We start from the raw sequence: 14047 nt of genomic DNA on the forward strand, positions 1-14047 counted from the left end.
GGACAATAACTACCAAGTAATTTTCAGGTTGCACCTGGAAAGCTTCACAATCACTGACTCATTAAAAAAATTCATTTTTTACTGAGGATCTTCCTCACTTCTTTTTCCCCATAACTTCATCTATCAGGACTTCATAAATAATTGCAGATCCAAAAGGAAGCTTGAGTTGAGGTATTGAAGGATTTAAGTGTCTTAAGAACTGAGGTTCTGCTCTGGATGGACTGAACTCAGGAACTTCATGACACTATAAATAATTATTTTCATTTTCCCTTTTGTTCTCATAACAGATGAATTGCACTCGGCTCTCTTACCTGTTGCTGTTTCTCACAGCATACAAATCCCTGGGAGTCAACACTTTCTGTAAGAGCAGAACAGCAGGAGAGAAAGGCCAGAAAGAATGCAGTATTTTTGTGAGGGTTTTCTTAGATCAGTCTCCTTCAGATTTTTTATCTGTATCTCAGGAAACCTGAGAGCCTAGATACTTGCTTGTCAAACTAAGCAGGCTGAAACACCTCTCCTGCACAAGTGTGGTTAAGAATCTCTTAGAAGGTGAGGGACGTCCTAGGTGGTATATGGTGGCCAGCTTTGGCTGTGTCTCTGAAAGACTGGCTTTCACTCTGCTACTGATACAAACTGAAAAACCCCTCTGTTTGACGTGAGGCAATATGCTAATTCATAAGGATTGCTCTCCTGCCTCCTATTTTCTTTCCCCTGAGTTTCTGTCAATTTGTCTGCTTTTAGATTACAAATTGCCTGTGGGAGTAAGGTGTTTTCCCCTTCTTGAAAGATTAGAAACACCTCAAAAACAAGGTGATTCTCTTGTGGAAAAGCAGCTTTCTGTGTCTGTTCATCCTGTCTGAGACAGAGCTTTCCTATTTATGGTGTTTAATCCTCTGACAAAAAATCCTTGCCTGTATTGCCTATAACTGGTAAGAAAATACCTTTACAATTAGTTCCCTCTATGAACTCCACTTTTAAAAACTCAAAAGTATTTTGTGCAACTGCGTATAGAAGAATCCTAGAACATCTACCTTGCAAAAGAAGAGTATGTTCAAATACAATCAGTCTCAGAGCAAAGTTGAAGTTTAGCATTTCATACAAAATTTCAGTGCTATTTGATAGCTTCATAACAGTAGAATTTAGGAGAAATGTTGAATAACCTTCCCTGTTTCATAAGGTATCGCCTCCTTTAAGACTTAGTTGTAAAATTTTTGCTTAAAAGAGGAATTTTGGGTTTAACATTATTTGGAAACTTGAAAAGCAAAATCAAGTAAACTTCTTGAATGGAGATGACACCACCCCCTTTGTTCACAGAGGAGATGAAAATAATACTGGGAGCTATTTGTCACATTTTACATGGATTTTCAGTATTGAGGCTTAATTTTTTTTGTGAGGGGATTTTAGTAGGTTTTTGCCAAGTTCCCCAGTTGATTTTATCCTTTGTATTTTTTTGCACACTTTGAGTGCTCTAATAAACGTTCTAAACAAAATTTTTTACATAAACTTCCACAGATTATGCTGCAGAAAAGTGTTAATCTGATTACTTTGTTTAGATATCTAATTGCAAAGCCATTGCAGATAAACCCATTCATTTTTATAAACTGAGTAAGCAAAGATAAAAGCACCTTCAGAAAGGATGCCTTTTAGTGAACTGTTTTATTAGAATGACCCCAGAGCCACTCAGATAAAGTTCAGGGAGAAGAACTTGAATCGAATGAAGTACTGTTTATTTCCAGAGACGATCTTAATCCTTCATGTGCTTTGCTTAATGTTACAGGATCTTCTGGGGGAAGTTAGTGCTTGCTGTTCTTTGAAGTTACCAGCTGAATTTGCAAGAGAACAGAGCACTTTACTGGACTGACACAGCACAAAGCAGGTGAAGTCATATCATTGTTAGTGAATGTTTTTCAGTACGTTTTGAGAAGATGAATTTGTGTTAAAAAGAAGTGAAGAGGATCAATGTTAACTATGCATTTTACTGTTTGAATAACATTTCAAATTAAAAGCACCAACACACTTTCCCCTGCCTCCATCTCCTTCCCCCTCCTCAGGCATGATGAGGACATAGTAGAACAGGAAATGTGTACTAACCCAAACTGCACTGAGGAATAAGCTATTACAGTCAGTTATAGCAGGTGAGAGACCCTGTGTGTTTTCAGTCAGTACTAGGGTGAAAACAGAAATCAGGAAAAGACTTTCTGAATGATGAAAGGCATTTTAAGTTGAATAGCTTTTAATCTAGGCCAGCTGATCTTATACAGAGTCTATTAGTAAGTCTTTCTTCTAAAAGATTAGCACAATGAAGTTGCAAATCCATTTTGAAATAGACTGCTTGATTTGAAGAATGAGTAGGGAACTTGGAGGTGAAAATTATTCTCACCAAATAAACACAGAGAGTAGGTGTCAGTGGCCACATACACATACTGTACAGTTTTTTCCACTTCTTCAGGAAAATGTATTGAATATAATTTTAATTAGGTTTCATTTCACTGTTCTACATTTGTTTCTTACAGGATTAACAAATATAATTTCAAATAAATCACTTCGGTGGCAAATCTCCTATCAACAATGCTTAGATGTATTTATTGTCCAGGGTAAATTCCAATAAAAACAAAACACTAGTCAGCCAATCCTGATTTAATAAATTCTTTTCCTATATATTTATTCTATATATTTATTCTGAAATTTAATAGTGATGATCAAAAACACATTTCAAAGCAAAATAATGAATGACAATCTGCAGTTGCAAAAATCAGTTATCACAGACTTACTCAGTGAAATGAAACAGTTTCTAAGATGGTTTGTAATGCTTTAGCCCTGTCTTACCTCTGTTGCATATACAGCGCATGTAGGAGGTGGTAGCATTTAGTTAAGAGAAATACAAAGCACTCTAGTGTCATGTTGTAGCAGCCCATAAGGGGGAGTATTCAACTGCATTGAATCCTTAGAGCTCAGGAACAAAGAAAGGAAATCTAATGCGAAGCAGTTGATCTGTTGACAGTGAACAGTAATATCCTAAAAGAAGAGTTTGGCAGTTTTTTAGACTCAGAGTTATTTTGCCCCATGTATACATAAAATCAAATAGCAAATGTCTTATTGACCCAGAACCAGTATATTAGTGTTCAAAAATGGAGGGATTTTTTTTTTGTTGCTTGGAATAGTTTCTTCATTTATTTGACTGGATGATTAATTTATTAAGAGTTAAATTGGAAATATTTATACATACAAAATTACTGTTTCATTTTCTTTCCCATATTCATGCAGGTTCTACCTGTAATTTTACCACAAATAGTTGATGTACTTCTTTCATGTTGATGTTGTTTATGAAAGGAACTTTTATTGTGACTGCTGTAACTGAGATAGAAATCTAGCCCACAGTACACATTCATGCAGGAGACATTTGCAGCTGTCAGAGTTGGCAGCTCATTGGCTTATTTTGAGATCTGTGGATAAGACCCAGTGCAGATTAATGACAAGATATAGGATTTTTTTTTTTTTTGATAACTGACACTTGGTATCAAGGGGCTTAACATGACAGTTGACTATTTATCCTGGCAAATTTTGTGTGGAAGGCAATAGAGTAATGCCATGCTTTGGAAAGAAAAATGCTATATTTTGCCTTTTATTTGGGAATCTCCATGTTCTTGTTAAATACTATTTACACAAATTAAGCAAATCATAATTACCAAAGTTAGACAGAATTCTTAATGTTCCCCTATTTTTCAGCAACTAAAATACAACAAATACAGAATTGTTCTCTGTACTAGTGTGCAACAGCCTTTCACTGAACCTTCTTAAGCAAAATATTATGCTAACTCTAGAAAATATTTTCAAATTCATTTTTATTGCCACCAGTATATGAAAAGGAGGTAAGTGTTAAAGTTTCTCCTTCTTGTTTGTCTGCCAGGGCTGATATTCCCCATGTGCATACATCAGCCTGTAAATAGAAGCTGTGTTAAGATATGCCAAGTTCTGACTTCAATGCACTTTCTGGTGAATAGATGTTTGCTGATTCTATAACTTCAGGACTTAATGTTTGCTCAGTTTGAAATGAGGTCTTTAGTGAAGGCTTTATTTGAAGATGATCTGCTGTCATTGATTGTAAGCCTAATGGATTTTCTCTCCACTTTTGGATTGATTAAACAGTGACTTCTGAGTTAGACATTTGGAAATAAGTGATATTGAACATAGGCATTTAATGTATGTTTTTATGCTTTAGTAAGACAAGTTCAAGAAGTGTGTCAACAGTTATTGAAACAATACCTTTATCTCTATCAAACCATCTCTGAAAATGGCCAAAAATACCAAAATTTTTCTTAATGAGCCAGAGATAATTATTTCATTTTTTAAAAGAATTACTTTTTCTTGAAATAAGTTTGTGTTTAGAGGAAACAAGGAATGTGTTCTCAGTCTGGAACAGTATTTACCACTCCTTTCTCAGGTGAACTATTTGAGTATTTGAGGTCCCTTCCCTTCCCTTCCCTTCCCTTCCCTTCCCTTCCCTTCCCTTCCCTTCCCTTCCCTTCCCTTCCCTTCCCTTCCCTTCCCTTCCCTTCCCTTCCCTTCCCTTCCCTTCCCTTCCCTTCCCTTCCCTTCCCTTCCCTTCCCTTCCCTTCCCTTCCCTTCCCTTCCCTTCCCTTCCCTTCCCTTCCCTTCCCTTCCCTTCCCTTCCCTTCCCTTCCCTTCCCTTCCCTTCCCTTCCCTTCCCTTCCCTTCCCTTCCCTTCCCTTCCCTTCCCTTCCCTTCCCTCACAAGAACAGGAATTTTAGCTGAGCTGTACATAGCACAGAATTGTCCTCATGTAGCAATATCATCCCTTTGTGTTGAAGTAATTAATCTAAATTGTTCATTGAACAATTCTTTCTCCATTTCAGTTTAGTGTTCAAATATTTCTGGATAAAATATTGCTAGATATAACACTGGAATCTGGCTTTAAAGGTGATTAATTCCCATTTTATGGACAGTATTATTGGCTTATAAGTTTCAATTAAATTTATGTGATTAGATGAGAAGAATTTATATTTAGAACAAAATCACATGAAGAAAGGAATTAAGCCTCTGTGGGTAGAACCAAAGCTTACGTGAGGGGTCAGAAGGGTCATATATGCAATGAGACTGGACTTTCCATGTTTTAAAATGGCATGTATCATGATCAGCCATTATGCAAAATATTATGGTACAATATTCTCTCCTGGATGGTATAGTAATAAGCAGTTGGATAGCAAGAAAATGTACCTCTGGTTAATATACTCCCTCACTCCCTGAATCCCTCAGGAGAAGTCACTGTCCTGAATCTCTGTTGATATATGACTGCTGTCTCCAATAAAGTTGTACCAACTGAATGATAAATGTTTTCAACTTTGAGCATTTGACCTATCCAACACAGACAAAATGGTTTTAACATTCACAGAAGTGAAAAGTGTGTATGTGTGAATGCACCAGTATGCAAGTTAAAAGCACATTTCTTCTGCACCAATTGTAAAGGGCATCACTCTTCCCTAGATCCTGCTGAATACTTGTTTACTTATTTAGTCTTCTGAAAACCTTGGATGAGTCTCTTATTGAAACACAAGTTTTTCCTTGCCATCTACTAAAGTTTCAGTTATAATAGCTGAAGCAGAAATAATCCAGAAGCTGGCCTTAAACCAGGAATGAAAATGAAATGATTTCTATTCAGTGTAGAAACCACAGAACACATTTTGGTCTTTTTTTTCATGAAGTCTTCAAATAGATTTGTAAATTCATAGGTGTTAAAGTGGCAGATGACTAACAATCATTATAGAGTGTGACCTTTTGCATAACAGAAATTGGTTTATGTAGAAAACCCCCTGTTTTATATCCTGTGACTGTGATTGAACTAAAGAATATACTTCATAAAAATATGGTTTTGATAAAGGGTTTCTGATGTTTGAAAATTTGCCATCAATGCATCTGCACAGAAATTGATGAAGGTGAATGGATCACATTTGCCATGTATTTCTGGTGAGAACTTGAATTTATTAAGATGGCTGCATACTGCATCATATTAGTCTAAATATATCTAAGTCTGAGTATATCTCATTAGGGCTTGTCCTGACATGTCAAAATATGACTGTTTAAGACCAAGATCATAGTTAAAGGAATGCCTGCAACTTATTTAAACAAGAGCATACATTTAAAAAAACCCAAACCATAGTAACCCCCACCCCAAACACTGTTCAATGCTGTTACCAAAATCTAACAAAAACCAGAGATTCAACACATAATACATAATACATAAACTGATTGCTCTGGGATTAATTTTGCTTATGCTTGTATAGGACTCAGTGTTTACAGAACTCAGATAAACCAGTAAATGTCACCAGCAGAATAAGGTGTTCTGTTCTTTTTTTTATTTTTACTTCTCATTGAAAAATGATACTTTAAAATAAAAATAGCCGTAAACTTAAAAATAAAATATGGAATTAGGAGAATAAGTATTTTGAAATTGCTTTATGTTGCCTGGCTTCACATCAAGTGAAACACATTTTTCAACCTAAGCTGAATATGGGTTATTTTTGGATAATTGATACAAGGAGTTTCATTTTTGGTTGAATGAACACTCTTAATCACAGAGAAATACTGTGGTTTCATTTTGTGGACAGCATTCTGCCTTTTCCAATCAAACAAGTATATCTTTCAACAGTTGTTCAGCAAATGAACCAAACCCACTTTCTCTACCTGCTTGCACTTTATGAGATTCTCTGCATTCAGTATAAAGCACTTGCCCACATGAACACACTAATTTGCCCGAGAACTATATTTAATTAAGGGCGTCATACGATCACTTTACAGGAGGAAGAGAAGAGAGAAGATAGAAAAGAGGTGCAAATCTTGGCTTAGAGTTCTGCAGAGGAAAATGATTTCTTGTATGACCAAAAACCAAGCCAGATGGCTTCTTCTGAATCAGGTCTGACTCTGGTCGGTTGGACACTCTTAGCCCAAACACATTTGTTGCCTCCCAACACTTAACACCCTTATACAAGCAGTAAGGTTTCTTTACTTGCACAGAAATTAATTAACTACAAACCTATTGGGTAATGTGGATATATAATCCCAGCAATCCTGACCCCTGATACCTTAACATTGTCCCTATGCCTGAAATTGCTGGCCCTGTAGCACTTTCAGGCCGTGGGATCTTATTGAATGCTTAGCACTAGTGAACTCTGAGCTCTAAAGATTTAACTTGTTCATTAATTTTCAAAAATTATTCCTTTTCGCTGAAACCCAAGCACAGTTTTCAGACCCTTGCTCACATCTGTGCTCAATCAATTTTCTCATTTCTAGGCTTAGTCTAAAAGACAGGCAAATGAGCTTTGTTTCCTTTGAACCTAGTGATTATCTTAACCTAATTGTTAATATGGATATATTGCACCATACAGATGAAAAAGATTGAAAAGCAATGGTCTAAATGGAAGGTGGATAAGTTTGGAGCTTCTAGTCACTTACAAAAATAAAAAGCCTGAAGAGCACTAAGTATGCTGCTTAAGCTTAAATATCTGCCTATTTTGAAATATGAGGGAGGGGAATAGTATTTACTACTTTTCAGGCATATTCAGCAGGAATTAGGGTGCAAAGTGATACGTAACTGTTCAGGTGTATCCAGTTTATTTGTAGTACCGAAGCAATCTTGACAAGGTTGAATGTTTTAATGTATCCATTTTAATAGGTGTTGATTAAATGTGGGAAAGACAGCAACAGGACAGACCTTCAGTCATTGCTGTAATGAAAAAATAGTCTCAAACTTGACAAGAATCTGAGTGATCAGTGTTTTGACGTATTCCTAAAATCTTTCTTGTTTGCTCTGGAGATAATTGAGGAGGCTCTACAGCCTTTCTTAAAAGTAAATTAAGAAGTGACTGGCTCTGCTCTACATGAAGTGACTTCTCAGCTGGATCTTCTAACCTCAGTTTGCTCAGGCTTTGCAAGGGCAAAGTTTTTCAAATTTTCCTGGATGGTTTACAGAGTCAGGTGCAGCAGTCGACTTCTTTTGGCTCAGAAATTTTGGAGAGAGGCTGAGTTGTAAGTTTTGAAGTCAAATGTACAGTATTGTGAGTGATGAGAGAGTAACAAATTGTAACTCCATCTGTTGTGTACTGCATATTTAGTAGTTTTATTTTGCAAGTTTACTTTTCCATTATTTTCCTAATGATTTGACTCAATGAATGTGCTATTTTCCTGTGCCAAGCTGTGTAAAATAGCTTTGAGAACACATTATGAATGCAAACACATAAAGTAGAACTGAGTCTGAAGAAGTATTGCCAGTTGCTACTTCTTTCCTGCTTAGTTCTTTAAAACAGTTTTCCTCAATTTCTGCCCCTCACCTTTACCTTTCTAGGTTGTACTGCTGCTTGTTTACCCTGGTATTTGTGCTGTATCCTGCTTGTGGGTAGTGCAGCTGTGAAGGTGACATGAGGTGATCCTGTTGTGGTTTGCTGTGAAGCAGAGGGAGCATGTGTGATGGCTTCCTATCATGCCACAAAGGCTGCCGGGTTTGTGTTTTGTTTTCTCATAATTTTGACTAGTGAGCAGTGATGTGAATATGTCTAAATGTTTGCTAAAAGTGAAGAATATTACTTCCTCTAATATTTTTTGCTTCAAATGTGAGTATATTTTTATTCCCTCTCAGAAACATCCACCCTTACAGTCTTATTTAGGTAGTTTCTTTAACTTCCCTTTGTCAGTATTCATCAAGAAATATTTATTTCATTCCTTTCACCACGCTATTTACAACCAGAACAGTAAGGGCTCTTGAAAAGTTGATCTGAACCTTTTTTTTTTAGCCATCTAAGCTGAGCATAATTGCCCACAGTTGTGTCCCCTCTTTGTCCCCTGTCACATGTGTGTCCCCATCCCACCCGCTCTCCTTGTTTTTGACACCTGTACAATGTGCAGGAAAGGATCAAGAAGATATTTAACTCACATAACCCAAATACAAGTGAAATAAGGAGCCAGGAAGCCATTGAGTCTGTATAAAAGGAAAAATATACCGTATATATATAATTACTTGTGACAGAGAATTTTCTGAATTTACTGAAGTATGAAAATATACATGGATTTTTCCCTCTGCAGGTTGTGGAATATAGCACATTTTGTACTTTATTAGATCCTACACAAGATAATGGAATGATCAAATTTTCTGTAGATACAAACCCATACTGTTAGCAAAACATAACTTTATCAATGTTAACTGCATGGTTCAGTGGTTATGATACTTACAGGCACACACATAGCCCCCTTACAAGTCTTTAATTAAACTTGTGTATACAGTTTCTAGATCGTGTCCCATTTTGTTTTACATAAAATTTCATTACTCAGAAGAGACATTGGATTGCTTTCCCATACATTAAAAATCATGATTACATCTTATATAATTGTTTTAGTAGTTCAGTAGTATTGAGTATCTTCCTCCACAGACTTTTACTTCTTGACATGATTTTGATATACATTCACTTACAGCTGTCAAAGCTGTAGTCTGTGTATGTTGTTACGGCTTCCTCATTCTTTGAAGGTTATTGTACAGTTGCTGTGTGTGTTATGTTGAGATACTCAGGTGTTCTGTGTGATGAGCCTGTAGAGCACAGAATGGTGGGTAAGGCCATAAGAGAGAAAAAGCAGTATTTTCCTCAGTGCCTCATGTAAGCAAGTTGGTGGTTTGGCCTAAATATATACAGGAGATTTTCTCCAATTTCTCCTGTTTTACTCTTTGGTTTGGACAATGAAATCTTGAGTGGTAGGTTGGTGTCACTTCTCTGGTGCATGACTCAAGCTTGCAGAAGAGCAGCCCAGAGTATCAGGAAATGAACTAGCTGGGTTTTGAAAACATGTCTGTACTTAACTTGTCAAAATACTATTTCATGGCTATATGATAATTTCGGCATCTACTAGTACCTGCTCTCCGTGACCATTAGCACAGACTCAGGATTTAAGCCTTTCTCTCCTCTGACTTCTCCTGATTTTAAATCTTTGTAAAATAACACTGTTGCACAGACGAATTTAGCTCCTATTTTGTTTTTCATGTTTGTATGGATGACGTTTTGAATTCTAGTGCATTGTAAACCTCATAATGATCTGCCAACAGCAAAATAAACCCATGATATTGAATTGTGTCCTTAATAACATCACAAAGTGTGAAGTGACTAAAAATAGCACATATTTTTAGTAAATATTTTGAGTAAGTTGTAACAGAGCAGCATTTGCAAATATATTTACCTGCTTTATAGCCTTCCTGCTGTCATAGTTCATAATATATGATAATAATTAGTTTAGCATGGGAGCAGAAAACCAGAAGGATATAGGAAACCCTATGGGAAGAAAGACATTGAAGCTTTCTGGTGACGTTCTTTAATATGGTGTGTTCTTGTGATTTGTCACTTAAATACTGAATTACTGGCTTGATTAATAGTTATGTGAGAGTACGTTGAGTCTGATTTTTATGTAGAAGAAAATTAACTTCCATTTCTTAAAATGGAATCCTCTCTGCAGGAGTAAACACAGGAAAGAGGAATAAAGCTCATAACACAACTACTTCAATTAGGTGCAATTGTACTGTCTGTGAAAAGTATAAAAATGTGTCAAAGCTTGTGATGGAATTTTCTAATAAGTGGGTGTGCATCACAAAATAAAGGCACGAGACTTGCACCTATCAGTTAAAGAGTCACAAAGATGACTCTAAAAGCTGCCTTCTCAAAAATGTTCTATGGACAGTGCTTTTTTTTATAAAGATTGACCAACATATGTTCACAGCTAAGTAAACATGCAGTGCTACACTGGGACATGGTTTCTAGGGGCTATTGAAACTTTGAATTGCCATAGTAATATTGAGTTTTCTGCAAGATGAAACAATGGAAGCAAACCTTGAGATAGCCTAGAAAAAGAATTGCTCATAGCTTGGATAAATAATTTTTTATGCAGTTGGAAATAAATTAACCTTCATTGTAGTTAAAGGTAGAGCCATCAAATCCACATTGCAAAATAAAAGATGTGTGAGTATTTTGTGATACTCCAGGCAGCTGCCAAATTATTAGGTGAAGCCAGTAAGAAATAGAAAGTATGCTTTTTGTGGAAACTGTGTCAAGAGCTGTTTTGGGTTAAAAAAATCCCGCTGCCTGATGCTAAGTTTTCTGCTATGAATTAATTACCCAGTTAGGTTACTTCTGCTGTAATTAGTTCTGCATTAGTGGAACACGGAACCTCAATAAATTAAAAAGGTGAGAATTCTGCTCCATTCCATTCTGCTTTTCAGCTTCCTTCAGTTCAAATTTCAAGGATAAAAAAGAAAAGGCTTCTAATTGATTTTTCCTTCACCTGCAAAATTCACAACACATCATTTGGATGAACATCTGTTTTGTTTTCTCTCTGTAGATAACACAAAGATATGTCTAATCCTCATCAGCAATTCCTTCAGCTTCTCTGATGCTGGCTCTGGCTTTTTCCTACAGCTAATTTCAGTGGAGTGTGCAGAAAGAGCTCTGTCAGGACTCACCGTGCTGTTAGGTGTTACCTGTTGCTTTTTCTCAGTAGCCAAAACCTGAGATAAAATTTATTTTGGTTTGACTTGCATAAATTTTTAGGAAGGGGGAATTTTGTATAATATTATTTGTAAGTTTTTCTACCCTCTGCAACAACATTATCTATGGTGCTTATTCTTACTTCTCTCTTTTATATTACTTGGTCAGATTATCCCCTCAGCTTGATGGTGTGGGAACTTTCCTGTACTACTCAAAATTGAATGTACTGTTAAAAGATTTCTGTGAATCATGGCAATAGCCTTTCCCCAGTTTTCATTATTTTGGTTTAGGTACATCTCTTTATTAAATGCATCATGCTTTAGTACCTGTAAATGTAGAAGGCATAAATCTCACACATACTGCTGTTTGTATGTTTTGTAATGTAAATAGGTCTAGAAATGCTGCAGTGTTGCTGCAAGGTGCATCAGTTTTACCACCTAGCAACTATTATAACAACTAATTAAAAGAAGATACATGAACAATTTAGATATTTTATTTGCAGTTTCCTACTAGAGGAGCAGGAGAGGACATAAATACTCTTTATGGGATAATGAATGATAAGAATTGTTATTATAACAGTGTTATAATTCTACTATAATTTAACTGTTAATTTCTAGTATTATATGGTTATATAAGAAGTTCCTGAAATGTCCACAGAAACATTATTGAGTTCTTATTGAGATAAATAATATTTACAGCTGCCTGAATATAGACTGTGCAACCTGGTTTGTGTAGTTCCTCATCTCTGGAAGGTTGCTCAGTATTTCTTAGTTAGTGGAAATGTCTTTAATAGTAGCAGTGAGATAAATGTGACCAGCTAAATAAATGCTGCTCAATATCCAGGCAGATTTACCCTTGTAAACTATGCTTGGAAGAGATGTATAACTGTCAAAGGACCTGCCTGATCATGTATATTGATGGTGTTATGTAGATATGTCTCTGCTTGTTGCTAAAGGTTCACAAGGCTCTCATGAGACTACAGTATAAAGAAAATCATTGATGTACCAGCACAAAAATCAAAGAATAGTCCAATAACAATCACAAGGAGAAGCAACTATCATACACAGAGTAACTAAAGAGAACAATTGTAAACCTTGTTACTGAACAGAGAGACTGAAGGATGAGTGAAAACAATAGTTTCCAGGGAATATAGGCATATTGATGTGAGTAGGAAGTAGCTCCTGCTAGGATTTGTCACCAATTATTTTTCCTCATGCTGTAAGGGAGAACCCTATTGCTCTATTTAATAATTCAGAACTATGACATTGCTCTTCCCTAGTTTCTTCGGAAAGAAGAAGAACCCCTTTCTAGAATACTGTGTATGTGCTAAATTAAACAAGCTGTTAGCTCTTGGGTTGATTTGAGAGATGTTGCTAAATAAATTCTTTTTATTCAGATTTTCATCTTTAATTGGGTAGCAAAAAAAAAAAAAAGCTAATCAGCTATTTAGACCATATACATCAGAAATATTGTATGTTTGATGACAGCTATTACAAAATTTTGTTTCCTCTCTAAGTCTACTTTACTTTATGTGCCAAATAGCATCATACAGCCAAGCAAGCACATTCAAAGCATATTATCATTTAATAAGTTTTTTGAAATTCTTGGTCATATGGCTTCTTATGGAGTTTATCATCTTTGACTGGAATAATTAAAGCACCTATACCTCAGAGCTACCCCCTAAAAATATTTTAGTGGTTCAAAGGATATAAATATCACAGAATCAATTTGGTTGGAAAATACTTCTGACACGGAGTCCAACCTTTAACTGAACACCACCTTGTCAAGCAGACAGGGCACCAAGTGCCACATCCAGTCTTTCCTTGAACACCTCCAGGGATGGTGACTCCACCACCTCCCTGTGCACTCATTCCAATGCTTAATCACCGTTTCTGTGAAGAAATTCTTCCTAATGTCTAACCTGAATCTCCCCTGGTGCAGCTTAAGACTATAAAAAGGGAAGTGGTGGAATTCATTTTTAAACCAGGAAAAATGCCTGCTGTATGATTTTTAGACACTGAGAGATCGGTAGAACAGATATAAAAGACAAAGGAAATGCTTAGCAGCCAAGAAAGCCAGATTCAAAGAGAAGAATAGTGATGGGAATATCTAGGTAAAAACAAATATGAGAAGCATAAAAAAATTTCCATGAATTGCTTCATTGGAAAATACTGAGTTACTGAAGAAAAATGACTAAATGAAAAAGCTAAGGAAAATTAATCGTTGTGAAACAATTCTGCGTGAAATGCTGTTAAGCCTATGTGGAATAAGAAAGCATCTAAACAATCACTTCTCTGATTTTATTGTTGGTATTTGAGAGATGCTTTCTCTGAGGGTTAGCAGATTGTATCTGTGTATTAAAAGCAAATTTCACCGTTCTCCTCATGAAAGCTACATGAATGGACAAGTACTAGTTTATAAAATATTTACAATGCGGCTCACATGACAGCAAGGCACTAAAAGACTGACAATGATCAAGAATGTGCAGTGAAAGCATGTGTGAATATTGAAATTCAGAG

General features: G+C 36.0%; 1 protein-coding gene across 14 annotated transcripts in view; it reads left to right on the top strand.

Moving 5' to 3' along the window:
- Positions 1-14047, top strand: part of DNTT (DNA nucleotidylexotransferase) — a 140087-nt gene that overhangs the window by 36013 nt on the left and 90027 nt on the right. For 6 of the 14 annotated variants that reach the window (XM_069019748.1, XM_069019746.1, XM_069019750.1 and 3 more), the window contains one exon: positions 1778-1876. The exons of 7 other annotated variants lie outside the window; for them this stretch is intronic. The gene's annotated coding sequence lies outside the window, so the exon portion shown is untranslated. Of the gene's footprint in view, positions 1-741; positions 811-1777; positions 1877-14047 lie in introns of those variants that run through there. One more of the 14 variants, XM_069019751.1, reaches the window with a different exon arrangement.

The sequence above is a fragment of the Aphelocoma coerulescens genome, chromosome 6 (genome assembly GCF_041296385.1).
Source record: "Aphelocoma coerulescens isolate FSJ_1873_10779 chromosome 6, UR_Acoe_1.0, whole genome shotgun sequence".
In the NCBI taxonomy this organism is placed as follows: domain Eukaryota; kingdom Metazoa; phylum Chordata; class Aves; order Passeriformes; family Corvidae; genus Aphelocoma; species Aphelocoma coerulescens.